General features: G+C 62.1%; 1 long non-coding RNA gene across 2 annotated transcripts; it reads right to left on the bottom strand.

Annotated features, from left to right (window-relative positions):
* Window positions 1-2335: 2335 nt before the first annotated feature.
* Window positions 2336-6552, bottom strand: LOC149123318 (uncharacterized). 2 transcript variants are annotated; one of them, XR_016215764.1, is made up of 3 exons: window positions 5481-6546; window positions 4886-4984; window positions 2336-3133 (listed from the first exon to the last, which is right to left on the bottom strand). It is a non-coding gene; the product is annotated as an uncharacterized LOC149123318 (long non-coding RNA). The 2 variants fall into 2 exon arrangements; XR_016215765.1 differs by lacking the exon at window positions 2336-3133 and adding an exon at window positions 3156-4519 and having other exon boundaries at window positions 5481-6552.
* Window positions 6553-9487: the final 2935 nt, after the last annotated feature.

Raw genomic sequence — 9487 nt, 5'->3', positions numbered from 1 at the left:
CATCTCCCAGCGCCGCAGAAATGCACTCCGCCGGGGAAGGGACGTGGGGTGGCCAGCGCTGGGCGTGGGCTCTGCTGATGCCCGGGCAAGGGCTGCCCAGGGCTCCCCGGGGCGTTGCTGGCCTGAACCAGAGCTCGGGTGCTGTCCCTGCCCCCCGCCGCCCCAGATTTGTGTAGTGACCTGAGGCTCAGGCTAGGACCACCACCGCCATCATCACTTTCACCATCATCAGCCTCGACGACTTTGCCAACAACAGCAGCCACTGTTGTCAGGTGCTTGCACTTCCGGGCTGTGAGGTGTCCGGGGGGGGGGCACACTAACAGGTGCTCAGGAGGTCAGGGTGTGAGGTCAAACCTTTGACCCACTGGTGGGTGGAGCCGGGGCTCCCACAGGGTAGGAATCCCCTGGGTAGTCGTCTGTGGGTGGATACACCATGCTGGGTCGGCACCGGGCTCTGGGTGGTCGTCTGCAGGTGGATACACTGTGTCGGGTCATCGTTGGGGAGGGGGCCTGGGTGGCATGGCTGTGGCCCCCTGGGTGGTCGTCTGCAGGTGGATACACCGTGCTGGGTCGGCTGCGTCCGGGCTGAGCTTCCCTGACCCACGGTCAGAAACTCGGTCTGTTCCAAAGCTTCCCAACATGGACGTGGTGCCGCGAGTGAAAATCCCACCGTGACGTTTGTTCCGTGCGCAGAAGCATTCGAAGACTTGTACAAAATCACCTCCCGGCTCCGCGTGGAGGCGACTTGGGCCCCGCTCCCAGGACCTCTCATGATGTGGATACAAATACTCCCAAATCTGACAAGGTCCCGGATCGGACCCTTCTGGCCGCGGGCACTTCAGATGAGGGCTTCCTGTGCTCACTTCCTGCTGTAGAAGTGCCCACACACTGGCGACTTGAAGCAACAGAGACTTGTTCCATCACCATCCGGAGGCAGGGAGCCCGAAGTCAAGGTGTCAGCCGGGCCCTGCGCCCTCGGAAAGCTGCCTGGGGCGCCTTTGCTGGCCTCTGGCAGCTCCGGTGGGGTGGGGGGAGGGGCTTAGCTTGTGGCTGCAGAACCCCAACCTCTGCCTTCCCGGGGCCTGGTCCTAGCCTGCTTGTCCGCCTCCTACACGGACACTTGGCCTGGCGTCAGGGCCGCCAGCCGTCCAGGATGCGCTCATCCTGAGGTCTTGGTTGCGTCTGCTAAGATCTTGTTCCAAACAAGGTCACCTCACAGCTTCCCAGCGGTGTGCACTTGGCAAGGCAGAACGGTGCGGGGCAGGGGTGGGGGTCACCACCATTGAGCACACCGCGGTCAGCCGGGGCCGTTCCCCCGGGAGGGGGGAGCTCCTGGAGAACAGAAACCGCGTCTTCATTCATTCATCCTGCAGACGTGGGTGGCGCTCTGCTGTGTTCCAGGAGCCCAGCGGAAACTCAGCAGATCCAGGGCCGGCACGGGGAAGGCCACCCCAGTGGAAGCAGAGACTCCGGTACGCTCTGGGGGCAGGGCTGTACAGGCAGCGAGCGAGAGGCGAGACGCGTGGGTGGGCGCAGGCAGAGGACGTGGCCTCTCTGGGAGTGTGCATCCGGACCCCAAGAAGGCCCAGCCCCAGGGAGAGCCCGCCTTGTGTCCTTGCAGTCTCTGTAGGCCAGTGCCCAGCACGAAGCCCACCCAGGCACGGGCACACTGCACGAGGAGTCCCCCCGGCGGGGGCAGAGGGGTCCCCAACTCAGGCGCCCATGGATGAAGAAAGCGGGTCATGGGTAATGGGACAGCGCGGGGCAGGCGGTGGCCAGCCGGAGAACACGGGCCCAGCAAAGGGACAGCGGCCTCTCGGCTCTGACTCCTGGTCCCCGGGGACCACGTGGGTGAGCGTGGCCAGATCGTCCAGTGCTTTTAAAGCAAATGGAAATCAAACCCTTTTGGTGAAGAGACGTGAATTTCAAGTGGCTTAAAAATAATTAAGAAAAGGAAATAACACTGTGTGTACCGAACAAAATCTCTCCGTGGGCCTGGTGCAGCCTGAGGGCGGAGCTCGCAGCCTTTGGGTCGGGGATGGGTGGAGCCGAGTGCAGTCCACATGGAGAGGACCCCCTGGGGAGAGGAGCCTGGGCGGGGGTGGGGGGGCAGCTGAGGAACTGAGCGGTTGGGGTGTCGGCAGCATAGCGGGAGCTTGAGCCAGAACCCTGCCCACCCCGGAGGGGTCTCGGCAGCCTGGATATTGAGGGTCTCTTCCCCAGGGAGGAGGCAAGCTGTCCAGCCCTCTACCTCCCTCCCTCCCTTCCCGCCCCCTTCTCTCTCTCTCAATATTGATTTATTTATTTGAAAAGTAGAGTTAGAGAGAGCTTCCATCCTCTGTTCACTCCCCAAATGGCCACATTGGCCGGAGCTGGGCCAATCCAGAGCCAGGAGCTTCCTCCGGGTCTCCCATGCAGGTGCAGGGATCCAAGCACTTGGGCCATCTTCCACTGCCCTCCCAGGCACACTAGCAGGGAGCTGGATCAGAAGTGGAGCAGCCAGGCCTCAAACTGTGCCCAAATGGGATGGTGGCACGGCGTGCAGAGGCTTCACCTGTGACAGCACAGTACCGGCCTCTGCTTGCTGCCTCGCAGGGGGAGCAGTAACAGAAAGCCGGAATTGGAAGGGGGGCTGGGACTCGTTCACAGGCACTCCAGCATGGGGTGTGGGCACCCCAGGCAGCATCTTCAGTGCGCTGCCAGATGCCAGCCCCTGCCCTATGTGTCCAGCAGTGCAGGGCAGGGGCAGAGGTCCAGTGGGGGACACTGAGGACAGAGTCCAGTGGGGGACATGGGTTGGGGGTCACATGACAAATGTCCCACCTCAATCTAATGAGGTTAGGTCAGGAGGGCTTCTTGGAAGAAGTGACCAGAGCTGAGCTCAGAGGACCCGTGGAGTTGTCCTAAAGGCATCGGACTCATTCTGAGCTTGTGCAGGGAGCGGACTGCTGGTGTGTGCTGTCGGGAACGGGCTGTTGGGGAGCGGGCTTGATGGGCTAGTGTGGCCATCTGGTGAGAGAGGACAGGAGTGGCCCTTGGCATGGGCTGTGACCATGTAGGTGCAGAGAGATGTAGGCAGGGTCCTGAGACTCCATGCAGCCGAGAAGACTAAGCCGTAGCATTACATCCCCTCCTGGAGAGAGAAGCGCCTGGCATCAGAAACCCAGCTCAGAAACGAGACATGTGGCCTGGGGGTTTCGGAGACCCTCGGAACGCCGCATTCTTAGCTGTGTGATCCTGGGCAAGTTGCTTAACCTCTCTGTGCCTCGGTTTCCTTGTACGCAAGCCAATGATGACAACAGAGTCCCAGCGCCGAGCTGCAGCTCGGCCAGTGCTCCCAGAACCTCGCAGTGCGTGGCCCCGGCCCCGGCCCCGGCCAGGAGCTGCCGGAGTGCGTCCAAGCAACGTGCCCAGAGGTTCACGGTGTGCCCGGTGTCTTTCTGGTTCATCATTTGAGGGACATTTATTGTGAAAAAACAAAACGACACCCCCGTGCTCAGTACCCACCGCAGAAACGTCACAGACTTCCTGCCCTTTGACAGCTCTGGGTTCGCCGTGATTACACAGGGCCGTGAGCGTCCTGCTCTCTCCAGGGTTTGTGAGCCGAACGATTCTCCCCGGCAGAATCCCGTGCACGTCAGCTGTCGCCTGGGCCAGAGCCAGCGGCTTCCTCGGGACTGAGCCCACGTGCAGGACCTGACTTGGCCTGGGGGCTGCGGGGGGCTCCCACACCCTCCTGATCCAGCCAATGGCCTGAGAGCCACTGGCCTGGGCCAGGGGCCAGGGAGAGGCAGAGAAGCAGGCGGTGGGGGTGGGGGCACTGCTCTCGCATGGGGTTAGTCTGGAACCCCAGATCCCAAGCCCAGACCCAGGGTTCCCAGCTGGGCTCCCGATCCTTCCTCTGGGGGGCAGTGGGGCTCCACCAGGAGCGCCTTCCTCCATCTTCCCCAAGGCCAGGAAAAGCTTCTGGGCTCCAGGTTCAAGGAGAAGGGCAGTTTCTGGACTCCCTTGGCCTGGACTGGATCAGGTGTGCGGGGCGGGGGCCCGGGGTGGGCGCTCAGTAGGAAGGGGCGGCGTTACTGTGGGGAGCTCAGGGCCATTCCTGACAGCTCTGGCCCAGGCGGCCAGGCTTCTCCAGGGGGACCGCCAAGGCTCGGGACGTGCGCAGAGATGTGCATCTCCACGCTGGTGTTCGGGGCTCCATGCAGAGTTCCAGACCCTCAGAAACAATGCTCCTGGGTGAACCCATCCCCCCACCCACCCACACAGCCGACAGGTGGCTCCCTCCCAGCTCCTGCATCGCTTCGCCGCCAGCTGCGGTTGCAGCTCACAGAATCCCCGCTCTTTGTGAACCAGAGGAGACATTGAAGGTCTCCTGGCTCAGCACTTCAGGCAGGGCGTCCCCAGCCTCAGCCCAAGCAATGTTCTGTTCCAAAGGCCCCCGTGGGCCGCGGCCTCTGCTATCTCTTCTGAGCCAGCCGCCATGCTCCTCGGCATCTTAGGGTCTCTGGGATGTTCTCTGCAAAATGGCAAATAGGCTTCGAACCCGAACTTGAACGTCCAAAGACCGTGATCATAACCTATTCCCCCTCCCCCCACCTCCCTCTGTGGGGCCTGCTAACCAAGCATAAAACGCAGCACCAGGCGGGCGGAAGGGCTGATTTAATCAAACCTATTCATGTGACAAAGGGGAAGCCAAAGCCCCAGGAGGTGTCACTGCCCCAAGAAGCAGTGGGGCCCTGTAGGCAGAAAGCGGCTGCGAGCCCAGGAGACCGGCAGGGTTTGCAGCCTGGCTGTGGCACCTGCCGTGAGCCCCAGGAGGCACTGCTCTGCTTGCAGCCTGCATTTCCGGTCTGTGAAATGGAGACGGTGTGACTGCACTCACCTTGCGTAGACGCACACACGGCGCTGCCCTGCCGGGCAGGAGGCGAGGGAAGACCAGACGCTGTTTGCGCTGGTTTCCTTGTGTTGTCATGACGAATCCCTGCAAACAGAACGGCTTACCACAACACAGGGGTTTTTGTTTTTTGAGAGGCAGAGAGAGACCGATAGAGCCTCCTGTTCTCTGGTTCATTCCCCAAGTGCCTGCAGAGACCCCTGGATGGGGCCAAAGCCAGGGGCGCTGGGAACGCGATCCAGGTCTCCCCCACGGGTGGCAGGAACCCGACTACCTGGGCCACCATGACTGCTCCCTGGGTCTGCGTTATAGGAAGCTGGAACCAGGAGCCGGAAGTGGGACTAGAACCTAGGCACTCGGATGTAGGGTGTGGCTACTTAACCACCAGGCCAAACGCCTTCCCCCTCTGCGATTCCAGAGCTCAGAAGCCCCAGGGCCCCGGGTCTACAGGAGAATCTGCCACTCATCCTTTCCAGCTCTGGAGCTGCCCCACTCCTGGGCTCCTGCGCTCTGACCTCTGCCTCCTGCAAAGGCCCTGTGGCCACAATGAGACCACCTGTGTGACCCAGGGTCTGCTCCCCACCTCGGAGTCCCGCGCTCACTCCCATCTGCGCAGTCCGCTTTGCCTGGTAAGGCGTGACAAAGCCACAGGGCCTGGGCTGGGGACCTGGACGTCTTCGGGGACAGTTCTCCCACTGGCTGCGCTGTTCCTGTGACAGTGCCCTCGGGGCCCTGTGGGGAGCAACCCGGACTAGACTAAGTTACTGGAATTAGGACTTATTCTATGCATCTGCTCTCCCACAATATGGCGCTGAGAAGGGAGAAACAGCTTCTACGCAGCTGCCTCCAGTTCAACCAATAAACTGTAGGACCTGCTCCTGATTGGAGGAGAGCAGCGTACTCGGCGTGTGGGTAGCAGAGTTGGGATTGGTGGAAGGACTATAAAGGAGGAGAGAGACAACATGCACCAGGAACATCTAAGGGGAACATCTGAAGGAACACCTGTGCAGCCCCCGAGAGAGCCGGCCGGCGGTGTGCCGCTCCCCCGCGGAAGTGGGGAAAGTGGCAGGGGGAACTGCCCTTCCACGGAGGTGGAGGGAAGGCAGCCAACTCGGGAAGAACCAGCAGCAAACCCGGGGAGGGCCGAGCAGACAAAAGAACAGCGCAGGGTCCTGTGTCACTCCTTCACGAAGAGGGGGAGCGACATAATGGTGCCGTGACTCGGATATGAAGCCTAGGCAGGATTCAGTGTCGTTCCTCCACGAAGAGGGGGAGCGACAGGGCCGTGTGCACGTCCCGCTGCGCTGGGTTCTGTCTGTGGCCGCGGCCTTGACCCCAAAGGAGGGATTTAGTTCTCACTGGGATTCTGCCAGACAAACTGTAGGAGAAAGCTTGTGTCCCCCAACATCCCCAAGGACGCTGAGGCAAAGGGAAGCTTTTTAAAGGCAAAAAAGGGCGAAATTCATTCAAGCTGCCTGCACGTAAAGTTCCCAAGGGCAGCGCAGGTGTCACCCTGTGGGTTGTGGGTGCTGTTCAAGATCCACTCTGCCACGGAAATCAGCACCTGCCTGTGAGGTGCGCAGGGCGCAAGGTGTGCTCCCTGGATGCCTGTGCGCCCTCCCCCCAGCTCCGACAGCCAAAGTGCCTCTAGCCCAGTAAGTGCTGGGAGGGCGGGGCGGGAAGCCCCTCCACTGGGAACTGTTGTGCAAGAAAAGGAAGCTCACAAGAAACTCGGGAGGTGAGGCCAGTGGGTAGCCCCGGGGGCTGCACACGGCGGGCGATCAGGCCACCCATGGGGGCTCTGGGCAGATGCTGAGGTCACTTCTGAGCGGGTCCCAGGCAGAGAACGAGGGACACAATGAGCACACAGGGCCTGAGATCTGTCCACAGGCACTGTCGGGGGTGAGGGAAGATCGGAGTCTCCATGGAATCAAAGCTCCGGGCTCAGCTGTGTGTGAGCGGGCAAGATGACCCGGGTGGCACCTGCCAGGGCGGTGGGTCCCTGTGGGAGCTGCCAGGGACTGGGGGCAAGGCTGAAGCAGGCAAAGGCAGGCAGCACCGTGTCCTGAGCACCGAGGGCAAGGCCAGGGCCGCAGGAAGCGGGGCGGACCGCACGGCCCGGTGCTGGTGCCGCGGGCCGCTGGGGAAGGAAGGGGAGAGGCAGGAGTCCAGTGCAGCAATGTGGGGGGCGCCTGCGGCCTTGGCCTGGGCAGCAGGGCGTGAAGGTGCCTGGGGCTGCGCCGGAGGACAAGGCCAGAAAAGAGGTCACCGGCTCTCCCTGGAGCCTTGGTGGGGAGGGGTGGAGGGAGGCAGGCATCCACCGACAGCAGGTGACAACCCCAGGCCAGAGGAAGGGACAGCCGCAGGGAGGTCTCTGGACTGGGAGCAGGTGGGCGACACCCCTGGCTGGGCGGGTGTGGAGCAGCAGCTCCAGGTGGGCGGGGCCAGGTTGAGGGTGACCCCAGGACCCAGGAGTCATTGGAGGGCTCTAAGTCGGACGTCAGGGTTGGATTTGAGCTTCAGAGCCGTCACCGCCAGTGGCGTGGGACCTGGGTGGGAGGCATAGGCGGTCAGAAGGCAGGTGGGCCGGCCCTTGTGTGCCCACGGGGTCACCTCGATTCAGCTGCTTGGCGGAGAGGCCGGTGGCAATGGCAGTCGTCACACGGGCCGCAGAGTCTGAGAGCTGCTCTGGAAAGCACAGCTTGGGGTGGGCACTTGGCCCCGCAGCCAAGACACTGCTGGGAACCCCCACACCCCACATGGGGGCGCCAGCTCCGCTCGGATCCCAGCCCCCTGCCGGTGCACACCCTGGGAGGTCCCTGCACTCACGTGGGACAGCGAGTTCCTGGTGCTCAGTCTGTGCCCTGCGGGGACACAGCTACCGTAGGCATTTGGGGACCGAGTGAGCGGACTGGCGCTCTCTTTCCCTTTCAACAAATAATTGTCTTCAAGTACAAGTTCTCGGAGACAGACTGGGCTTCATTCTCGACTTCTTGTGCTCGTTGCTAGACCTCGCTGTGCCGTTTGGTTTCCGTTGCTCTAACACCTCACCCCTGAACCTGGCTGCCTAATACACCCCACAGTTACGCTCGGATCTCGTCTGCGGGCCAGGGGTCCCCGGCTCAGGGACCCTCACAGGCCGCGGTTAGCGGTCAGCCGGGAGCCCTCAGTACACTGAGGCTCTCCTGGGGCGGGGCCAGTTCCAGGAAGGCTCGGCTGTGGAAGGGACTCGGCTCCTTCTCAGACTGTGGCCTGCACGCTCAGCTCACGGTCTACCGGCCGTGTCGCTGGCCTACGACGGGGCGGCTGGCTTTACAGGGTGACAGGAGGAGATGGATCAAGACAGAGCCGGCCAGATGCTGCTGCAGCCATCCGCCGTCTCCTTTCAGCAATGACACCCCTCCCTTCTGACAATTTCTATTCACAAAAAGCAAATCCCTTGGTCCAGATCACACAAGGGCCTGAATACCAGGTGGTGCGGCAAATCCCCCGAGAGACAGGACACCCACAGGCCCGCGCGGGAGACCGTGTGAGCGTGAAATCGGTGGGAGTGCACAAAGCGCCTTGAGCAGCGCCTGCGCTGTGGTGTTTATTGAGCACTTAGTACATCGCCTGCCAGATACCAGCGCAGCAAACAGGACAGCCACGGTCCCCAGCCCTGGGACCTGGCGGTCACTTCAGGGTGCTCTGGGCTCTGGAGAGACTGCCCCATGGGCTTGACAGAGCCGAAAGCTGCAAAATGAGTAGAAGTATTTAGGCAAGAAGTCCTCGGTGTGTTCTAGGTGCCGGGCAGAGGGACGACGGTGGGTGCGTGGGGCTGCAGGCGTCAGGAGAGGAATCAGTGCGGAGTTAACAAGGTGCAGACCAGCAAGGTATTGTCAGGTCCAGATGTGGGCACCAAGTCCAGCCCGAGAGCAGCAGGGAGCCATCGACGAGAGCGGAGGGAGGGAGTGACTGCTCTCCTTAGAGAATCAACAGCGGCAGCTGGACGGCTGGAGACGCAGAGACCGGCCCAGCCACGCCCAGCCACACCCAGCCACGCCCAGCCACGCCGGGGCGAGCCTGGGAGTGGCTCTCCTGGTTTTCTCTACGGCAGTAGCTCCTTCCAGTGTGTCAGGCACAGAGTAGGGCTTTGGGAGGCGTTTGTGAGACGAATGACTAAGGCACACACGGTGGCGGCCAGGGGTGGGCGTGGCCCGTCCTGGTGGGGAGGTGGTGGCGGCCAGGGGTGGGCGTGGCTCGTCCTGGTGGGGAGATGGTGGCGGCCAGGAGTGGGCATAGCCCGTCCTGGTGGGGAGGCGTCTGTATGGCTGGCGTTGTCAAGATTGCCTGTAGCTGGTGACAGGAAATGCAAACTCTTGTCCCGTTAGTGCTTTAAGATTCTCTGTGGCTGGTGCAGGCGCTGGCTGCCTGCATCCAGGTGGGCCATTGTCACCGCCCCTTGGCAGGCCACAGGGGAGGCAGCTGAGGGGCGCTAACCAAAAATGCACCAGATTCCCAGAGGGCCAGTTAGTGCCTACTTGGGGAGGGAGCATGGGAGATGTCTTGGCTGGAACCCAGTGCTGTCAGATCTGAGGGCACAGACTTTGG

This window comes from Oryctolagus cuniculus, chromosome 11, assembly GCF_051225735.1.
Source record: "Oryctolagus cuniculus isolate XC-2025 breed Fujian yellow rabbit chromosome 11, ASM5122573v1, whole genome shotgun sequence".
In the NCBI taxonomy this organism is placed as follows: Eukaryota; Metazoa; Chordata; class Mammalia; order Lagomorpha; family Leporidae; genus Oryctolagus; species Oryctolagus cuniculus.
The sequence above is the reverse complement of the archived record's forward strand: the minus strand, read 5'-3'. Positions and strand labels throughout refer to the sequence as shown.